At 47.4% G+C, this 22,264-nt stretch overlaps 1 protein-coding gene across 1 annotated transcript in view; it reads right to left on the minus strand.

Moving 5' to 3' along the window:
* nherf1b (NHERF family PDZ scaffold protein 1b) overlaps positions 1–22,264 on the minus strand; it is a 130,456-nt gene that overhangs the window by 44,841 nt on the left and 63,351 nt on the right. The gene's annotated exons all lie outside the window — the stretch shown is intronic.

Consider the following 22,264-nt stretch of genomic DNA (forward strand, 5'->3'; position numbering starts at 1 on the left):
CACCAACAAGACCCACAAGGCCCAGGACCCATCGCAAAGCACAGACAGCTGTGTACAATAAAAATTCTCAAGATAGAGCAGAGGCAAAGTCGGCACATGCTGGGATTGAGCTGTGCCACTCAGCCTTGGCACACTCCTGACCTCCGACAGTGCGGCACTCCCTCAGCGCTGCCCCTCCCACAGTGCGGCGCTCCCTCAGCGCTGCCCCTCCCACAGTGCGGCGCTCCCTCAGCGCTGCCCCTCCCACAGTGCGGCGCTCCCTCAATAGTGCACTGATTATGTGCTCTAGTCTCTGGAGTGGGCTTTGAACCCACAACCTTGTGACTCAAGACGCCAGTGATCCACTGAGCCACAGCTGACACCATATAGAGATTGATAGAAATTACAGCACAGCAGTCTGCACTAATCCCATTTTCCAGCTCCCCAGAATCCCTTTTACTCATCGATCTGGTCAGCTGGCACCGTGCTCTGTGCACACCAAGAGCAGGCGACAGACTACAGCCTGTGGGGAATAACCTACACATCAACTTGCAACATGCATCTCCCATCAATTCACCTTGTTCTAGTTACATTTCTGTTCAATACAGTGGCCCCAATCACTCCACGAGAGAATAGGAGGCTCGAGGATCTCCAGCACATCCCCCATCCCCCTCGGAATGGACGCCTCACAGCAACACGGATCTACGTACTAATCCTGAGTGTGTGGTGGGACAGTGTAGAGGGAGCTTTACTTTGTATCTAACCCCGTGCTGTACCTGCCCTGGGAGTGTTTGATGGGACAGTGTAGAGGGAGCTTTACTCTGTATCAAACCCGTGCTGTACCTGCCCCGGGAGTGTTTGGTGTTGATACTGGGTGCTTGAGATGGGAAGCATTTCCCACAGGTGGTGTTCAGTTAATGCAAGCTATAGCAGGAGACAGAAACCAACGCCCATTTGGCTCTCATCCAACTGCAGAAAGCCCCTGGACAGAAACCATCAAAAAATCCCCACTATTGCTTCGGGCACCTGTAGAAATGTATATACACAGGGCATCTCCCTGCTCCCGCAGCAAGTTCAATCAAGAACCGGACTGAATTGCCTCGAAGTATTTAGAAAGGAGAAGTGACGATTGGGCAGAGATGGACGGCGGGTTACTCGTACACCCGTGAGCTGACCAAGGCCTTTGACTGGTGTCAGCAGGCAGCTCAACAGTTCACACAATCGCTGCTCGAGCCAGGACCCCAGGTTGTTCTGGGTCTGTAACTGTCTGAAAACAGGTGCCACAGAAGTGTACCATTGAACACAGCCAGATTTATGAGAGACACCTCGAAGTGAGAATGGCAGCGGATTCCTCACCACTTCCTCAACCAGAGAATGCCCAGGATATGGTAAATACCTAGCCAAATATTTGTAGTACAGAAGAGGCCTAATGCAGCGTGGAGGCCCTGACCTGCGAGGGAACATCAAGCAGCAGGTCGGGGCCATGAAAGGAGTGGCGACCATGGGCAGCATGGAGACCACTACACGGTACAGCGAGAGCTGGTGCAGGAGGGAGATGGCTGAAGAGTGACGTCATCAAGATCCAGGTCGGTGATTGGAGCGTGGGCAGATACAGCAGGAGCAGCAAGGTCAGGGCGAAGGAGCGGCGAGAGACTGTGGAGGGATGTGATCGGGGCCCAGGGGCAGCACGTGCCAGCCCACACTGCGATGTGTGCACGCACTAGGTCTGTGCAGCAGAGCTGGTCTCCAGTTGTCTTGGGTAATCCTTGGCACTAGACCAAGACCTAGCTCTGACAAGCCCGTGTGGTGGCTGATGTACAACGGCCACCACACATGAAAAAAAATTCACGCACAGGCAACTTCACCCTTCAGGATACAGTTCGGGTCCTTCATTGAAACACCTGCGAACTCGTCATTTTTTTGGTGTGGAAGCAAGTCATCCTCATTTTGAGGGATCGTCTATGATTGATTGATTGACTGCAGATGTCTAGGAGCAGCATCATGTGATACGACTTGTACTATCAATGCAGTATGTAAACATTCTCGGGCCAATTTGTTCAGACATTTAACGACACGTTGCATTTTAATAGATCGAGGGTTAGGATATGGAAGGTCCCCAAATGTTCATGGTGCACAAAACCATCAGAAATTCTTAATCCAGCTGTGGATTGGTCAATATAAATGGGCCATTAATAATAAACCTGGTTAAGGGGTAATTAACTAGAAGGAGCACACAGCTCAAGCTACAGACCATCTGCTCCAGTGCACCAGTCAAGGGCAAACACGCAGAACGATGTCCTCAATACATTCCTGGAACAGTTCATGCATGTGCCCCAGCTCCCTACTCCTGTCCCAAAGGTGGCAATACCTGGGGTACAGGTTCCACGGGTACCAACAACCCTCGACTACCTCGCCCAAATGGTTACCCTTCACGTGAGCATGATGGCATGTGGAAAGGGCATACACTGACATCATCCCGTACCCCACTGATGCCATATGTTCTCTTTCCCCCGCCCCCCACCACCCCCGATCAGATGGACAGACCGTGGCCAATTTTCCCCCCTCCCTTCCCTGTGAATCCAGATGTGAACAATGGTCATAGCATGGAATCACAGAATGAGAGAATGGTTACAGCAGAGGGCCATTTGGCCCGTGCCGACTCTCAGCTAGTCCCACTCCCACCTCCCTTGTAGCCCTGCAATTTTTTTTCTTTGATACTTAGCAAACTCCCTTTTGAAAGATAAAATTGAGTCTGCCTCCACCACCCTTTCAGGCCGTGCATTCCTGATCTTAACCACTCACCGCGTAAAAACGTTTTTTCTTACATCGCCTTTGGTTCTTTTGCCAATCACCTTAAATCTGTGCCCTCTGGTTCTCCACCCTTGCGCCACTGGAAACGGTTTCTCTTTATTCACTCCATCTAAACCCCTCATGATTTTAAACACTTATCAAATCTCCCCTTAACCTTCTCTGCTCTGAGAACAACCCCAGCCCGGCGTCCAGAATCCGGAACCAAGACCGCTCTGGATTGTGTGTTTTTCCAGACTTTGAAACGTCTTTCTGATGTCACGAATCCGGAAACACCTGAGCCCAGGGATTTCGGAATTCGGACCACCCGTCCCATCAATGAGGTCATTGGGCGGGGCCCCGTCGCGGAGGATCTGGTTGGGTGCGCCGGCGAGGAGGCCCCGAGGCAAGGGCAGCGGCAGGACATCGAGGTCGGCAGGCCCGGATTCCGGAACATTTTACAGATTCCGGACGACCCTGCCATCAATCGGTCTGGAGTCTGGATCATTCCGGAACTCTAGATTTTGGACGCTATACTGTATCTCTATTTATGAAGCCTAGGATCCCTAAAGGGCTGCTATCTCAACCTGCCCTGCCACCTTCAACAATTTATGCACATACCCCAGGTCTCTCTGTTCATGCACCCCCTTTAGGATTGGACCCTTTCGTTTATATTGCCTCGCCTCATTCTATCAAAATGTATCACTTCGCACTTTTCTGGGTTAAATGTCATGTCACGTGTCCACCCATTCCACCAGCCTGTCTGTCTTCCTGAAGTCTATCCCTCTCCTCCTCACTGTCACTATACTTACAAGTTTTGTGTCATCTGCAAATTGTGAAATTGTGCTCTGTGCACCCAAGTCCAAGTCATTAATATATATCCAGAAAAGCAGTGGGCCCGTACCGACCCCTGGGGAACACCACTGTATACCTTCCTCCAGTCCGAAAAACAACCATTCACCACTACTCTGTTTCCTGTCACTGAGCCAATCCCGTATCCATGCTGCCAAAGTCCCTTTTATTCCAGCGGCTTCAACTTTGCTGCAAGCCTATTATGTGGCACTTTGTTGAACGCCTTTTGGAAATCCATGTATACCACGGCAACCGCATTACCCTCATCAACCATCTGTTACCACATCAAATCCATGCTGGCTTTCTTTAATTAATCAACATGCCCAAGTGACTTAATTTTGTCCCTAATTATTGTTTCTAAAAGCTTCCTCACTGCCAAGGTTAAACTGACCGGCCTGTAGTTGCTGGATTTATCTTTTTGAACAAGGGTGTAACATTTGCAATTCTCCAGTCCTCTGACACCATCCTGTATCTATAGAGGATTGGAAGATTATGGCCAGTACCTCCACCATTTCTGCCCTCAATTCCCTCAGCATCCTAGGATGCATCCCATCCGGTCCTAGTGATTGATCTACTTTGAGTACAGCCAGCCTTTCGAATACCTCTATCAATTTTTATCCTATCAAGTGTCTCCACTACCCCCTCCTTCACTATGTCTATGGCAGCATCATCTTGCTTGGTGAAGATAGATGCAAAGTACTCATTTAGAACTTCAGCCATACTCTTTGCCTTGGTCTCCTTTTTGGTCGCTAAATAAGCCCCACCCCTCCTTTTACAACCCGTTTACTATTTATATGCCTATAGAAGACTTTTATGTTGGCTGCCATTTTATTGTCATATCCTCTCTTTGCCCCTCATTACCTTTTTCACTTCTCTGACCTTTCTGTATATAGCCTGATTCTCAGATGTATCTGCAACCAGAGGTCCTGCACCTCTGACCCAATACAAGACCAATCACAGCTTTGACCGGTTAGGCCGTGTAGTTCAGGACCACAGTGAGCTCTCGCAACCTAGGAGTGAGCCTCCATGTTCAGGAGGCTGGAACTGATGGTCACCGCCCTCAAAGACCCCATCCTTTATAAAACACCTTCAGCTGAGCAGGGGACAGGCGGCCAAACGACAACTCAATAGAAATATATTGTAGTTTGGTGAAAGTGCCAAAAATCTGAGAATTCCTCAGCTTTCGACTGCCTTCTAACCAGAGTTGTGAAATTCTACACCACGGTGTTCAGACCAAAGCTGCAAGGTAGAGTGTGCCAGACTCTGACCAGAGGCCGGGACCCAGGGAGGAGCTGGAAGATCAAAAGCAGGACTTCAAAACTGGAAAGAAAATTTAAGATGTTTTGAAAATCAGTGCAGAATTCAGCAGTCAGCTCAATTTGGATTACGGCTGTGAATGGGTGTTCCAGCCTGGCAGCGACCATAGCAGCCAGAGAGAGCAAGACAGACATAGTAATCAGAGCCTGGGACTCCCCAGGGCAGGCCCCAAGTATTAGCTGAATAAGCACACACTATTCCATCTTCCACGTCACTGGCTGGTGGTGAGGACCTACGGAACAGTTAATAACGGCAAATGTTAGATGCAACAAGCATCACTCGTAACATTCCCGATATAAACTGTTGTGTCGTAGCTAACTGGTCTTAAACGATGAATCCGTGGATGAGCATTCGCAGGAGACACAGAAGCCAAACATACTTGCACCATGTTTTTAATAGTGACAGACATTCTCGGATGGTCTTGTGAGCAAGGGCTAAAAGACCCCACATTCAATTACAAGACAGAGTTCGAATCCTAGAATCTTGCAGCACAGGAGATGGCCATTCCGGCCTATCAAAGGGCTATCCAATTCGTCCCAGTGCCCTTTCTCCACAGCCCAGCAAATGTTTTCCTTTTCTAGTATTTGTCCAATTGCCTTTTGAAAGTTACTATCGAATCTGGTTTTACACATTTCATTCTATGTCGCTGTTAGCGGAGACTAACCGAGTTGGTTACACTGGATTAAGAGTCTCCAAGAAAAAGACATGGATTTATATAGCGCCTTTCACAACCACCAGATATCTCAAAGCACTTTACAGCCAATGACGTACTTTTGGAGTGCAGTCACGGTTGTAATGTAGGAAACGCAGCAGCCAATTTATGCACAAGCAAGCTCTTCCCAACAGCAATGTGATAATGACCAGATAATCAGTTTTTGTTATGTTGATTTGAACGATAAATATTGGCCAGGACACCGGGGATTAGTCCCTTCGAAATAATGCCATGCGATCTTTTACATCCACCCGAGGGGGAAGACGGGGGACTCTGTTTAACGTCTCATCCGAAAGACAGCACCTCTGACAGTGCAGCATTCCCTCAGTACTGCACTGGAGTGTCAGCCTAGACTTTTTGTGCTCAAGTCCCTGGAGAGGAACTTGGATCCATAACCTTGCGACTCAGACGAGTACACTACACACTGAGCCACAGCTGACATTTTCAGGGATGACAGTTGACCAGGGTTTCCAATTCTAACCATTAAATAATTCCAGTAGGGTGGATGGGGAGGAAAGTGCAGGTATTTGGACAAGGAAGGATTGGCTGTGAGCTATTATCCTGCTGATAGTCTGGACTCATTGCTTCGACGATAAGGAAAGAGGGACACGCCATTGCCAATCTCAATGGTTTGTTTGACTATCACTCGCATTCAAAACACTGATTCATTCTTCCCAACTCCACTCGACCAGCAAGCCGAGAGAAATCCCTTCAAACCCATCAGCCAAACCTTTTCAAGGCATCTTATCGCTTTAATAAAATTCCCAATCATTAATAACGCAAGTTCTGCTCCCAGCTAAAACAACAGCACAACTGCAGGAAGCAAATGATGTTTATATTCCTCGGTCGCTGAGGGAGGGGCAGTGGCTGCCAAATGGGTAACTTATCAGATTGGCTGCAATTAGAAAAAAGCACTGGGCACGTAGGACCACAGTGCGCGGACGTGCTGGTTTAGTGTCCCCGACCCAGCCTCCGTCCACACATTAAACACAATTGGAGAATTTAACCTGCTTCACGGAAACACACCATTCCAAAACACAATACTTCCAGTTCCAGCACACCCTGTACTCAGAGCGCTTACTAATCTTAAAAAGTAAATACACAAGGATAGAAGGGAGACATTGTCTTCTCCGCCCGGTGAGCTGGACTGCTTCAATATGTGCAGCTCACTCACCATCCAATCACTGGCTGACAGTACAGCTCCTTAAAGCAGATTAGCACCAAGATTTTACACACATATACATCCCCCCCCCCCCCCCCCCTGCGTCCCCAACCCACATCCACACACCACACACACACACACACACACCCCACATTGCGCGCCCCCCCCCCCTCCCCCAACCCACACACAAACCCGAATACACACAACTTGCAGCAAAAGGACATGTATATAACAGGAAGAGTTATAGCAGGAAAGAGCGCGGTAGCTCAGGGGTTATGTTACTGAACCGGTAATCCAGAAGCCTGGACGAATGATCTGGAGACTAGTTTAAATCCCTCCATGACAGCTGGGGAATTTAAATTGTTAATTAAATAAATTTGGAATAAAAAGCCGGTATCAGTAATGGTGACCATTGTCGTAAAACCTATCTGGTTCACTAAAGTCCTTTAGGGAAGGAAATCTGCCACCCTTACCCGGTCTGGCCCACGTGACTCCAGACCCACAGCAATGTGGTTGACTCTTAACTGCCCTCTGGCCAAGCAAGCAACTCAACAGACCGCTATGAAAAGCAAGAAGGAGAAAACCAGACGGACCACCCGGCATCAACCTCGGACCCAGCTTCAGACACAAACACAGCACACCCAGCCCAGTCGCCCTGCAAAGTCCTCCTCACCAACATCTGGGGACTTGTGCCAAAATTGGGAGAGCTGTCCCACAGATTGGTCAAGCAACAGCCTGACGATCATAATCACAGAATCATACCTTTCAGCCAATGTCCCAGACTCCATCACCATCCCTGAAGTGGCGGCACAGGGGTACCCAGTTGGGAGGGAGTGGCCCTGGGGGTCTTCAATATGGAGTCTGAACCCTTTTGAAGTCTCATGGCTTCAGGTCAAGCACGGGCAAGGAAACCTCCTGCTGATTACCACCTACCGCCCTCCCTCAGCTGATGAATCAGTGCTCCTCCATGTTGAACACCACTTGGAAGTAGCACAGAGTAGCAAGGGCACAGAATGTACTCTGGGTGGGGGGACTTCAATGTCCATCACCAAGACTGGCTTGGTAGCACCACTACTGGCCGAGTCCTGAAGGACATAGCTGCCAGACTGGGCCTGTGGCAGGTGAGAGAATCAACATGAGGGACAAACATACTGGACCTCGTCCTCACCAATCTACCTGTCGCAAATGCATCTGTCCATCATCATCATCATCATAGGCAGTCCCTCAGAATCGAGGAAGACTTGCTTCCACTCCCAAAAGGAGTTCTCTGGTGGCTGAACAGTCCAATACAAGAGCCACAGACGCTGTCACAGGTGGGACAGACATTCGTCAAGGGAAGGAGTGGGTGGAGCTGATTTGCCGCACGCTCCTTCCGCTGTCTGCGCTTTGTGTTAAGACTCGAAGAACTCAACGCCCTCCCGGATGTACTTTCTCCACCTCGGGCGGTCTTCGGCCAGGGTCTCCTAGATGTCAGTGATGTCGTCGCACTTTACCAGGGAGGCTTTGAGGGCGTCCTTATAATGCTTCCGCTGCCCACCTTTGGCTCGTTTACCAAAATGGAGCTCCGCATAAAGCATTTGCTTAGGGAGTCTCGTATCTGGCATGCGAACTATGTGGCCTGCCCAGCGAAGCTGATCGAGTGTGGTCAGTGCTTCAATACTGGGGATGTTGACCTGGTCGAGGACACTGATGTTGGTGCGCCTGTCCTCCCAGGGGATCCGCAGGATCTTGCAGAAACATCGTTGGTGATATAGCTCCAGTGACTTGCGGTGTTTTCTATACATCGTCCATACAGGAGGGCAGGTATTACAACAGTCCTGTAGACCATGAGCTTGGTGGTAGATTTGAGAGCCAGGTCTTCAAACACTCTTTTCCTCAGACGGCCAAAGGCTGCACTGGCGGCGAGGTTGAATCTCCGCATCAATGTCTGCCTTGGCTGATAAGAGGCTCCCGGGATATGGGAAATAGTCCACGTTGTTGAGGGCTGCACCGTGAATCTTGATGGTTGGAGGACAGTGCTGTGTGGCAGGGATAGGCTGGTGATGACAGCATTGACCACCACCCAGTATTTGTGGAGATGAAGTCCCATCTTTACATTGAGGACACCCTCCATTGTGTTGTGTGGCACTACCACCGTGCTAAATGGGAGAGATTCAGAATAAATCTAGCAGCTCAAAACTGGGCATCCATGAGGCACTGTGGGCCATCAGCTGCAGCAGAATTATATTCCACCACAATCTGTAACCTCATGGCCCGACATATTCCTCACTCTACCATTACCATCAAACCAGGGGACCAACCCTGGTTCAATGAGGAGTGCAGAAGAGCGTGCCAGGAGCAGCACCAGGCATACCTAAAAATGAGGTACCAACCCAGGGAAGCTGCAACACAGGACTACATGCATGCTAAACAGCGGAAGCAGCATGCTATAGAGAGCTCAGTGATCTCATAACCAACGGATCAGATCAAAGCTCTGCAGTCCTGCTACATCCAGTCGTGAATGGTGGTGGACAATTAAACAACTAACGGGAGGAGGAGGCTGCATGAACATACTCATCCTCAATGATGGCGGAGCGCAGCATGCGAGTGCAAAAGACCAGGCTGAAATGTTTGCAACCATCTTCAGCCAGAAGTGCCAAGTGGATGATCCATATCGGCCTCCTCCCGAGGCCCCCCACTATCTCAGAAGCCCGTCTTCAGCCAATTCGATTCACTCCACGTGATAGCCTGTGCTGTATCCAGTGCGCTCTCTGGGCCCCGATAACATCCCAGCTGTTGTGCAGAAGACTTGTGTTCCAGAACTAGCCGCGCCTCTAGCCAAGCTGTTCCAGTACAGCTGCAACACTGACATCTACCCAACAATGTGGAAAACTGTCCACAAAATGCAGGACAAATCCAATGCGACCAATTATCGCCCCATCAGTCTACTCCCAATCAGCAAAGTGATGGAAGGTGTTGTCGACAGTGCTATTCAAGCAGCACTCGCTCACCAATAACCGTCTCACCAAAGCTCAGTTTGGGTTCCGCCAGGACCACTCGGCTCCAGACCTCACGACAGCTTTGGTCCCAACATGGACAAGAGAGATGAATTCCAGAAGTGAGGTGAAAGTGACTGGCATCAAGGCAACATTTGACAGAATGTGGCATCAAGGAACCAGAGTACAACTAAATTCAATGGGAATCGGGAGAAAACTCTCCACTGGCTGGAGTCATACCTAGCACAGAGGAAGATGGTTGTGGTTGTTGGAGGTCAATCATCGCAACCCCAGGACATCGCTGCAGGAGTTCCTCAGGGCAGTGTCCTCAGCCGCTTCATCAATGACCTTCCCTCCATCATAAGATCAGAATTGGGGATGTTCACTGATGACTGCAGTGTTCAATACCATTCGCAACTCCTCAGATAATGAAGCAGTCAATGCCCGCATGCAGCAAAACCTGGACGACATTCAGGCTTGGGCTAATAAGTATCAGGCAATGACCATCTCCATCAAGCGAGAGTCTAACTACCTCCCCTTGACATTCAATGGCATTACAATCTCCCACCAACATCCTGGGGGTCACCATTGGCCAGAAACTTAACTGGACCAGCCACATCAATACTGTTGCTAAAAGAGGTCAGAGGCTGGGCATTCTGCGGCGAGTGTCTCACCTCCCAACTCCCCGAAGCCTTTCCACTATCTACAAGGCACAAGTCAGGAGTGTGATGGAATACTCTCCACTTGCCTGGATGAGTGCAGATCCAACAATTCTCAAGAAGCTCAACACCATCCAGGACAAAGCAGCCCGCTTGATCAGCACCCCATCCACCACCTTCAACATTCACTCCCTCCACCACCGGCACACCGTGGCTGCAGTGTGCACCATCTACAAGATGCACTGCAGCAACTCGCCAAGGCTTCTTCGACAGCACCTCCCAAACCCGTAAACTCTACCACCTGGAAGGACAAGGGCAGCAGGCGCATGGGAACAGCATCACCTCCATGTTCCCCTCCAAGTTACACGCCATCCTGACTTGGTAATATATCGTCATTCCTTCATCGTCACTGGGTCACAATCCTGGAACACCCTCCTTAACACTGTGGGAGCACCTTCACCACACAGACTGCAGCGGTTCAAGATAGCAGCTCACCACCACCTTCTCAAGGGGCAATTAGGGATGGCCAATAACTGCCAGCCTTGCCAGCAACGCTCACATCCCAGGAACATAAAAACCTAAACACCACACACCCCAAGCCGCCACCCCCCCCACATACAAACCCAAAGCCCCCTCACACACACACATTCTAAACACTCCCCCCACCCCACAACATAGACCCTAACCCGCCCACCACCCCCACCCCCCGAGCCCACACGAGTGTGGCATGAGACGGAATTTAAAAGATGATTTCAGCCTTGCTGGACTGTGACTCTGAACTACAGAAGAGCCGAGGTGATCAACAGTCACGCCAGCCGCTGACTGAATTCAACACAACTCCTGCTGCGTGACACCATTGCAACCGGCAGGTATCACACTGGACAAGCCCAGAGGGGCCTGGTGTCCTTGGAGCAGGCATGAACAGCGAGTATGTGTTTTTCCCTTCAGTGCTGTTGAGATTGAACTGCGAACCGAAGATCCAAGAATGTTCTGCATGTTAAACATGGGGCCAGTTCAGGGGCATCTCAGCAAGCAACCTGCAGAACCCCGATACTCCTGCCAGCAAGTGTGGGCACCAGAGCTGGGGCACAATCCAGGTGCCAGGCTTTCTTCTGCTGTGCACAGAAGTTAAAATGAAGCACACACCTGGCTTTTTACATAGGGACGGTCTTGACTGGTTTAACACGGACTAGGACCGAACATTCCAGAGGGTAATCAGACCGAACAGCCCGAGGTATAGCGGTCAGTGACATTCTGGCACAACCTGCACACTGCAGAAGCACAAGTTGTTGAAGGGGCAAAGTCGAAGCAGAACCTCGGAGGCCAACTGCTTTAGGAAGCTATGCTTAACCACACCAGGGAAAGTGATACAGCTTGCAATATCATAAAGACTTGTATTTATACACAATTTAAAAAAAATCTCAATCTTACAGCACAGGAGGCCGCCATTGGGACCATTGTGCCTGTGAAAGAATTATCCAATTAGTCCCACTCCCTTCCCATAGCCCTGTACATTTTTTTCATCCAACTATATCTAATTCACTTTTGAAAGTTACTATTGAATCTGTTTCCACCACCTTTTCAGGCAGCGCGTTCCAGATCACAGCTCACTGACAAACAGGTAATGCATTGGTTGTCGAAGTTACGGTGAGGCATTGCAGAATCTTACAGCGCAGAAGGCGGCCATTCAGCACAACATGCCCGTGCCAGCTCTCTACAAGAGCGCTTCAGCTCATCCCACTGCCCCGCCATTTTCCCATCACCCTCCACATTTTTCTCCTTCAAGTATCTGTCCAATTCCCTTTTGAAAGCCACGATTGAATCTGCCTCCACCGCCCTTTCAGTCCGTGCATTCCAGATCCTAACTACTTGTTCTTGTTACATCAAAAAGATTTTCCTCATGTGGCCTTTGGTTCTTCTGCCAATCACCTTAAATCTCCATCCTCTGGTTCTTGACCATTCCACCAATGGGAACAGTCTCTATCTACTTCATGATTTTGAGCACATCTAGCAAATTTCCTCAACCTTCTCTGCTGAGAACAACCCCAGCTTCTCCAGTCTGTCCATGTAACTGAAGTCCCTCATCCCTGGAACCATTCTTGTAAATCTTTTCTGCACCCTCTCCAAGGCCTTCACTTCCTTCCTAAAGTGCGGTGCCCAGAATTGGATACAATACTCCCAAACCGTTGTTTTATAAAGGTTCATCACAACTTTCTTGCTTTTGTACTCTTATACCAGTTTGTGAAGCCCAGGATAATGTAAGCTTTTTTAACCGCTTTCTCAACCTACCCTGCCTTCAACAATTTGTGCATGTATACCCCCAGGTCTCTGTTCATGCACCCCCTTTAGAATTGTACCCTTTCGTTTATATTGCCTCTCCTTGTTCTTCCTATCAAAATGTATCACTTTGCAGTTTGTTTTAAATTTCATCTGCCACATGTCCGCCCATTCCATCAAGCCTGTATAATATCCTCAAAGTCTATCCCTCTCTTCTTCCTGGTTCACTATGATAAACAAAAGCATTCAAAGAATATGAAAAAAAGATTTTTTTTATAAATTACCCCAAGGTTTTTCTCCCCAGGTTTGCTTGCAGCAGTGTCCTGGAAATAAAGTTTCAATTCCCGGAGACTCCGGGTTAATCCTGGAGCGTTGTTAACCCTCCTGGGACTGCATGTTTCTTACACATTGCTGGAGATGGGAAACATTCTATTCTCTCCTCCAGCAACAAAAAAAATAACTCGCAAACATTTACCCAGCTCCTGCTGGATTGACACAATTGTCATTCGGTTTTATTTCAAGAAGAATATTGGAGTTAGCTGTTAATATACACAAAGGCCAATGATTGGACTTGGTGCAGGAGGAAAGGTCATGGGTTGGGGCTGTCTGGAACTCACAGGAAGATGGCCATTTGTCAAACAGAAGCTGTGTGAGGAATCTGCTCGCATACAGCCACACAATGAAGCAGGAAGTCTATTGGGACTGGACAGTGGAAGTGGGGTGTTGCTCTTGGCTGGGCTCAGCTTCCCTCCTTGCCTCTCCCCAGCATTGTTTATCTGTACTCGGTCCAGGCTGGAGATTAAGTGGAGCTCAGCTTCAAATCCACACCGATCCCATGATTGGTGACTGCAGCCTCCTGAAACTGGCAGGTTGGAACAGTAACCCATTATTTACCATGTTGTGTTACCCTCACTAGAATCGGAGGCAAGGTGCAATGAACATGTGCTGACTGATGTACCTTCCCAGGTTTTCACCAGTAAAGTGTGCTCCAGTACCTGTTGCTCATAGAATCCAAGGCCATGCATTTGTTTTAAAAAAAAAAAAATAAAACCACCCCATACCAACTATTACCAGCATGGCTAAACACCCACTCCCCAGTACCTTCTCATCTGCTCTGGTCCCTACAGCCACCAAAGTAAAGGCCTTTGCTGGACAGTCTGCACTGGGCTTCCTTCAGCTTTGCACTCAAGACAGAAAGACTTGTATTTCTGTAGCACCTTGCACAACCTCAGCACATTGCAAAGCCCTTTACAACCAATTGTAATGCAGGAAACGTGGCAGCCAATTCACACCAGGAAGATCCAATTTAAAAAAAAAGTGATAAATGACCAGATAATCTTTGACTGATGTTGGTTGAAGGGTAAATATTGGCTCGAACACTGGGGATAACTTCTCTGCTCTTCTTTGCACAGTGCCATGGGATCTCTTATGGCCACTTGAGAGCAGACGGCTTAACGACTCATCTGAAAGACCGACAAAAAGTTCAAAAATTCTGCTGGGGAACTGCTGGGATCAGCTGCCGAGTTAACTTTGCTGCTCACTGATAACTGGTGCAGTGCTGCATGCAACTGCGCCTTGACTTGGCTGCACTGGGGCTGCTCATTCCTCCTGCGCGGCCTTTACTGTCGAAGCCGTGCAGTCAGAGGGATGCCACTGCTGAGAGATTTTTGGGGTGCCTCAGTCTACATACAGCCCCCGTGAGACAGCTACAGTCTGAAGCCAGGATGTGCTGGCGATGTATGGACGATGGGAAGGGTTGGGAACCGGTGGTCCGGGTGCTGCAGAATCACGGTGTGGACTGCTTCCCAATCCCACCCTTCGCTGCATTCTGCTTGCCCGGGGCACCCCGAATGCTCGCTATTCCTCTACAGCGGGCAGCACAGTGGAGCTGGGCCACATGCTCAGTTTCCACAGCAGGCATCACTGGGTGGCAATCCCGGGCAGGATCGCCCACTCTTCCACCAAACACAAGGCCAGCTAACAGGGAGAGAATGAGGGAACGTTCTCTCGGACAGGAGAGGGGAAACCGCTGGCAGTTTAGGATCACATTTTGTTCGAATGAGATATTTTCCCCTCCCTTCTCCCCCATAGCCACCAAAGCTGGGCAGGACCTTTTAGTTTTTCACCCCTGGCTCTCTCCGCACACTTTGGCAATGAAGCACTGATTCACCTCTCCAATTTTACTGCCTTACTCATCACAAGGCAGTGAGGATGGTGCAGAAATTGGGTTCAAAATCAATAAAAAGCTGAAACAATGCAAGGAATGTTGATGAGGCAGGACTGATTGAAGCACGAACACCGACCCATAGACAGTGTGCAGAGTATAATGATTGCTTCAGGGAACCTCGTCTGAGAACAGGGACTGCGTAAATCAGACGTATATTACAAATAGTTCATACAAGCACACAGCACAAGTGGCCATTCGGCCCATCTTGCCTGTGCCGGCTCTGTGAAAGTGATCCTCCGCTCTTTCCCATTGCCCTGCATATTTTTCCTTTCACGTATTTATCCAATTCCCTTTTGAAAGTTACGATTGAATCTGCTTCCACCGCCCTTTCAGGGAACGCGTTCTCAATCACAACACCTCTACAAGAAAAAATTCTACCCATATTTGCCAATGATATTAAATCGGTATCCTCTGGTTACCGACGCTCCTGCCAGTGGAAACAGGTTGTCCGCATTAACACCATCAAAACCCTTCTTCATTTTCAACACCTGTTAAATCTCCCATTTACCTTCTCTGCTGAGAACAATCCCAGCTTCTCCAGTCTATCCACATAACTGAAGTCGCTCATCCTTGGTACCATTTGAGTAAATCCCCTCTGCACCCTCTCCAAGGCCTTCATATCCTTCCTATAGGGTCATGTCCAGAATTGAACAATACTCCAGCTGAGGCCTAACCAGTGATTTAGAAAGATTTGCTTAACTACTTGCTTTTGTACTCCATGCCTCTTAATAAAGCTAAGAAATCACGTATGCTTTAACAGCCTGCCACCTTCAAAACTGTGTCTGTGAACTTCCAAATCTCTGTTCCTGCATCCCCTTTAACATTTATTTTTATTTCATATTGCATCTCCTCATTCTTCCTACCAAAATACATCACTTCACTGTGAAATTGTATCTGCGATGTGTCTGCCCATTTCAGCAGTCCATGTCCTCCTGAAGTCGGTGACTATTCGCCGATTTGCTAAATTTCCAAATTTTGTGGCATTTGAAAAGTTCAAAATTACACCCTGTATACCAAAGTCCAGATCAGTAATACCTGTATATCAAAAAGTGCTGTGGTCCTAATAATGATCCCTGGGGAACAGCCCAGTCTGAAAAACAGCACTGTACACTGCCCAGTCTGAAAAACAACCGTTCACCACTCGCTACTCTCTGCTTTCTGTCCCTTACCCAACTTTGTATACACGGTGTCAGTGTTCCTTTAACCCCAAGGGCTTTTATTTTGCCAACAAGTCTATTGTGGTACTTTATCAAACACCTATTTGAAAGTCCACATACATCAACAGCACTACCTTCATCAACCGTCTTTGTTACTTCATCGAACATCGAATGGTTGTACATAGTGTATTTAACCTTCTAGCTAATAGTGAGATGAGTAAAAGGCAAGATGAATTATAACGTTAACAGTAATTTTCAACATTGGTAGGCAACAGATCTCCTGCACTGTGGCCAGCAAAACTCTGCAGTAAATTGTCTTTTTCTACAAGTTACATTATTGTGGTGAATGTTGACAAAAACCATCAGGGAAGAAGTTATCTGGCAAGTTTTCAGGGGAATGAGGGTTCGTGAAGTGGGATAAGGAGGAATATTATTGGGTATGGTGAGTGAGGAGAGTGGGATCAGACTGGGAGGGATATTAAAGGGTGCAGGGAGTGAGGGGGATGGTGGTGGAGAGAGTGAGATTAGAATGGGTGGGATATTAAAGGGCATGGGAGTGAGAGTGAGTGCAATTCGACTGGATGGGATAGTAAGGGGTATGGGGAGTGAGGGGGAGAGTGGGATATTAAAGGGCAGGCAGAGTGAGGGGGCGAGAGGGGTTCGACTGGGTGGCTCAACTGGGAGAAAACCACTAGCACAGATTCAATGGGTTGCTTGTGTGTTGAAATATAATTTTATCCAAACCTTTTCTTCAAAAGCTTTTGAAAGGTCGAAAAAGGATCTAATTTTAATCTAGGCATAAAGGGAAGATTAAAGAGAATCTCTGGTTTATAAATACCGTAGGGCCGTGAGACAGTCAAACCATTTCCCTCTTGCCGAGCTTAGCCTCTGGAACCAAAGCACTGTGCACGCTGTGACAATCCATCCTTTCTCTGCTCTGCCCATTTGTTAATCAGCAAATGCTTGGTTTGTGTCAGGAATCCAGATGCTCAGATCGTCAAAATTGGACTTAACTCAAGATTTCACACTGGTTTCATGAACTGCACACAATCACGTAACAGTCGAACACAACACTCCATTGTCCCGAATGCTGCATTCCTCTTAGCATAAAAAGAATCCAGCGGGGCTGACTGACAATCTCACTGAGCTCCTCCTGCATTGCCCCAATTATTCATCTCACTGGTTCATGGTCCTCTGTTGACCATCCAATACTTCGTTGCCCCACTCCCGAATTTTATTATATTGCTGATGTTAGCACCCTTCCAATACCACAGACATTTCCAGCCACTCCCACTGCCCCGCTCCCCCCCCCCCACAGCCCTGCATCAATCCCAAACTAATCCCACTGCCGGGCTCTCTCCCCATAGCCCTGTATGTATGTTAAAAAGACAAGCCTGAAGGCTCTGTGCCTTAATGCGAAGAGTGTTCATAATAAGGTGGACGAATTAACTGCACAGGCAGCAATTAATGAATATAATATAATTGGCATCATGGAGACATGGCTCCAGGGTGACCAAGGCTGGGAACTCAACATCCAGGGGTGTTCAACATTCAGGAAGGATAGACAAAGGAAAAGGAGACAGGGTAGCGTTGCTGGTTAAAAATAAATTAATGCAATAGTAAGGAAGGACATTAGCTTGGATGATGTGGAATCGGTATGGGTGGAGCTACGGAATACCAAAGGGCAGAAAACGCTAGTGGGAGTTGTGTACAGAACAAACAATAGTAGTAAGGTTGGGGACAGCATCAAACAAGAAATTAGAGATGTGTGCAATAAAGGTACAGCAGTTATCATTGGTGACTTTAATCTACATATTGATTGGGCTAACCAAACTGGTAGCAATACAGTGAAGGAGGATTTCCTGGAGTGTAATAGGGATGGTTTTCTGGACCAATAGGTCGAGGAACCAACTAGAGGGCTGGCCATCCTAGACTGGATGATGTGTAATGAGAAAGGACTATTAGCAATCTTGTTGTGTGAGGCCCCTTGGGGAAGAGTGACCATAATATGGTAGAATTCTTTATTAAGATGGAGAGTGACACAGTTAATTCAGAAACTAGGGTCCTGAACTTAAGGAAAGGTAACTTCGATGGTATGAGACGTGAATTGGCTAGAATAGACTGGCAAATGATACTTAAAGGGTTGACGGTGGATAGGCAATGGCAAACATTTAAAGATCACATAGATGAACTGCAGCAATTGTACATCCCTGTCTGGAGTAAAAATAAAACTGGAAAGGTGACTCAACCGTGGCTAACAAGGGAAATTAAGCAGTGTTAAATCCAAGGAAGAGGCATATAAATTGGCCAGAAAAAGCAAACCTGAGGACTGGGAGAAATTTAGAATTCAGCAGAAGTCAAAGGGTTTAATTAGGAGGGGAGAAATAGGAGTATGAGAGGAAGCTTGCCGGGAACATAAAGACTGACTGCAAAAGCTTCTATAGATATGTGAAGAGAAAAAAATTAGTGAAGACAAACGTGGGTCCCTTGCAGTCGGATTTAGGTGAATTTATAAATGGGGAACAAAGAAATGGCAGACCAGTTGAACAAATACTTCAGTTCTGTCTTCACGAAGGAAGATACAAATAACCTTCCGGAAGTACTAGGGGACCGAGGGTCTAGTGAGAAGGAACTGAAGGATATCCTTATTAGGCGGGAAATTGTGTTAGGGAAATTGATGGGATTGAAGGCCGATAAATCCTTGGAGCCTGATTACTCTGGGATACAGACTCTTAGGGAAGTGGCCCTAGAAATAGTGGGTGCATTGGTGATCATTTTCCAACAGTCTATCGACTCTGGATCAGTTCCTATGGACTGGAGGGTGGCTAATGTAACACCACTTTTTAAAAAAAGGAGAGAGAGAGAAAACAGGTAATTATAGGCCAGTTAGCCTGACAGTGGGGAAAATGTTGGAATCAATTATTAAAGATGAAATAGCAGCACATTTGGAAAGCAGTGACAGGGTCGGTCCAAGTCAGCATGGATTTATGAAAGGGAAATCATGCTCGACAAATCTTCTAGAAATTTTTGTGAGGATGTAACTAGTAGAGTGGACATGGGAGAACCAGTGGATGTGGTGTATTTGGACTTTCAAAAGGCTTTTGACAAGGTTCCACACAAGAGATTAGTGTGCAAAATTAAAGCACATGGTATTGGGGATAATGTCCTGATGTGGATAGAGAATTGGTTAGCAGACAGGAAGCAGAGAGTCGGGATAAACGGGTCCTTTTCAGAATGGCAGGCAGTGACTAGTGGCGTACCGCAGGGCTCAGTGCTGGTGAGAATGCATACTGAAAATGGATATTGAATGTATACAGACATTGAAGTTGAGAACGTGAGAATTGTACAGGGACAGTAAAAGCTAACAAAGAATTCATGGAGGAATAGCCATGAAAATCTCAGACTAGAGACTGCAAATGTTACAATACTGACACAGCTTGCAAAAAAAACTTCAAGGTCTTATTCGATCATACTACTAACCTGAAACATTAACAGGAGAATAATGGGTCTTTGTGTAAAAACAGACCATACTAAGGTCGGCTTATGAGTGGACAAAGGGAAAGAGGGATCAATGGGGATAGGTTGAATTAGGATGTCACTAATTGTATCGTTATCTTTTACCGAAAATGTATAACCATCGTGCCTTTACAATGCAACGTCACTTTGTCCGTAGGAAGTGGGTGCGATCTATCAGAAAGCATTCCTTCTGTCTGATAAAGTCCCCGGCCGGTGCTTTTGAAATAAAAGCTTGCTTTGTTTAAAGCAGAATCGGTGTTCAACTCAGTGATTTCGCTGAACCAGATTGAGGGAAAAGAAGCCACATTTTACACTGGGACCCCAGCTATTTACAATATACATTAATGATCTGGATGAAGGAATTGAGTAATATCCCCAAGTTTTCAGATGACACTAAACTAGGTGGCAGTGAGAGTCAAGAAGCTGCAGAGTGACTTGGACAGGTTAGGTGAATGGGCAAAAGCATGGCACATTTAATGTGGATAAATGTGAGGTTATCCACTTTGGGGGCAAAAACATGATCATCTGAATGGCGGCAGATTAGGAAAAGGAGAGGTGCAACGAGACCTGGGTGTCATGGTACATCAGTCATTGAAAGTTGGCATGCAGGTACAGCAGGCAGTGAAGACAGCAAATGGTATGTTGGCCTTCATAGCTAGGGGATTTGAGTAGAGGAGCAGGGAGGTCTTACTGCAATTGTACAGGGCCTTGGTGAGATCTCACCAGGAATATTGTGTTCAGTTTTAGTTTCCTAATCTGAGGAAGGATGTTCTTGCTATTGAGGGAGTGCAGCGAAGGTTCACCAGACTGATTCCTGGGATGGCTGGACTGACGTATGAGGAGAGACTGGATCGACTGGGCCTTTATTCACTGCAGTTTAGAAAGGAGAGCGGATCTCATAGAAACACAAAATTCTTTTGGGACTGGACAGGTTAGATGCAGGAAGAATGTTCCCGATGTTGGGGAAGTTCAGAACCAGGGGACACAGTCTAAGGATAAGGGGTAAGCCATTTCGGACTGAGATGGAGAAACTTCTTCACTCAGAGTTGTTAACCTGTGGGATCAAGGGGTATGGAGAGAAAGTAGGAAAGGGGTACTGAGGTGAATGATCAGCCATGATCTTATTGAATGGTGGTGCAGGCTCGAAGGGCCGAATGGCCTACTCCTGCACCTATTTTCTATGTCTGTGTTTCGATGTATCAATCTCAAACTAATCCCATTGCCCCGCTTTCTCCCCACAGCCCTGTATCAATCCCAAACTAATCCCACTGCTCTACTCTCTCCCCATAGCCCTATATCAATGCTAAACTAATCCCACTGGCTTTGCTTCAAAAAAATTTCATATTTTCCCCTTCAAAGGTGCAATGGTCTCTGCCTCTCTGCCACTGCTCCCTGTGGCAAACCATTCTGCTCCAACAACCGTATACAAAAGAAATGTCTCCTAAACATTTATCACCTTCGTGATGATCTCTCATCACTAACAACCTAACCAAAAGAAAGAGTCTCTCTTTTTACTTGATCAAAACGATTCATAACTTTAAAAAACCTCCATTAAATCTCCTTTTAGCCGTCTCGGAGTCACAGGTTCTGGCTTCAAGCCCCACTCTAGAGATTTAAGCCCATAATCCAGACTGACACTCCAGAGCAGGAGAGAAAGTGCAGCAATGTCGGAGATGCCGTCTTTGGGATGAGACCCCGTCTGCCCGAAGTGGACATAAAAGATTCCAAAGCACTACTGGAAGAGCAGGGGAGTTAACATAATAGGAACAGGAGTAGGCTATACAGCCCCTCGAACCTACTCAGCCATTCAATATCATGGCTGATCCGATCATGGACTCAGCTCCACTTCCCCGCCCGCTCCCCATAACCCCTTATCCCCTTATCGGTTAAGAAACTCAATTTCTGGCTTAAATTTATTCAATGTCCCAGCTTCCACAGTTCTCTGTGGCAGTGAATTCCACAGATTTACAACCCTCAGAAATTTATCAGTTTTAAATGGGCGACCCTTTATTCTAAGATCATGCAACCTAGTTCTAGTCTCTCCCATCAGTGGAAACATCCTCTCTGCATCCACCTGGTCAAGCCCTCATCATCTTGTAGGTTTCGATAAGATCACCTCTCATTCTTCTGAATTCCAATGAGTGGAGTCCCAACCTACTCAACCTTTCCTCATAAGTCAACCTCCTCATCTCCAGAATCAACCTAGTGAACCTTCTCTGAACTGCCTCCAAAGCAAGTATATCCTTTTGTAAATATGGAAACCAAAACTGTATGCAGTATTCCAGGTGTGGCCTCACCAATACCTTATATAGCTGCAGCAAGACTTCCCTGCTTTTATACTCCATCCCCTTTGCAATAAAGTTCTCCCGTGTCCTGGCCAATATTTACCCCTTAACCAACATCAATAAAACAGATTATCTGGTCATTATGTTATTACTGTTTGTGGGAGCTTGCTGTGCGCACGTTTCCCACATTACAAGTGACCACACTTCAAAAGTACTTCATTGGCTATGAAGCACTTTGGGACTCAGAGGCTCTGAAAGATGAAGATGCTATAGAAATAAGATTTTTTTTCTTTACTCCGAAACAGTTCCAATATATCTTCTCTCCACAGACTATAGGTTCTCACCTCTGGCATCATCCT

The sequence above is a fragment of the Pristiophorus japonicus genome, unplaced genomic scaffold (genome assembly GCF_044704955.1).
Source record: "Pristiophorus japonicus isolate sPriJap1 unplaced genomic scaffold, sPriJap1.hap1 HAP1_SCAFFOLD_556, whole genome shotgun sequence".
Classification (NCBI taxonomy): domain Eukaryota; kingdom Metazoa; phylum Chordata; class Chondrichthyes; family Pristiophoridae; genus Pristiophorus; species Pristiophorus japonicus.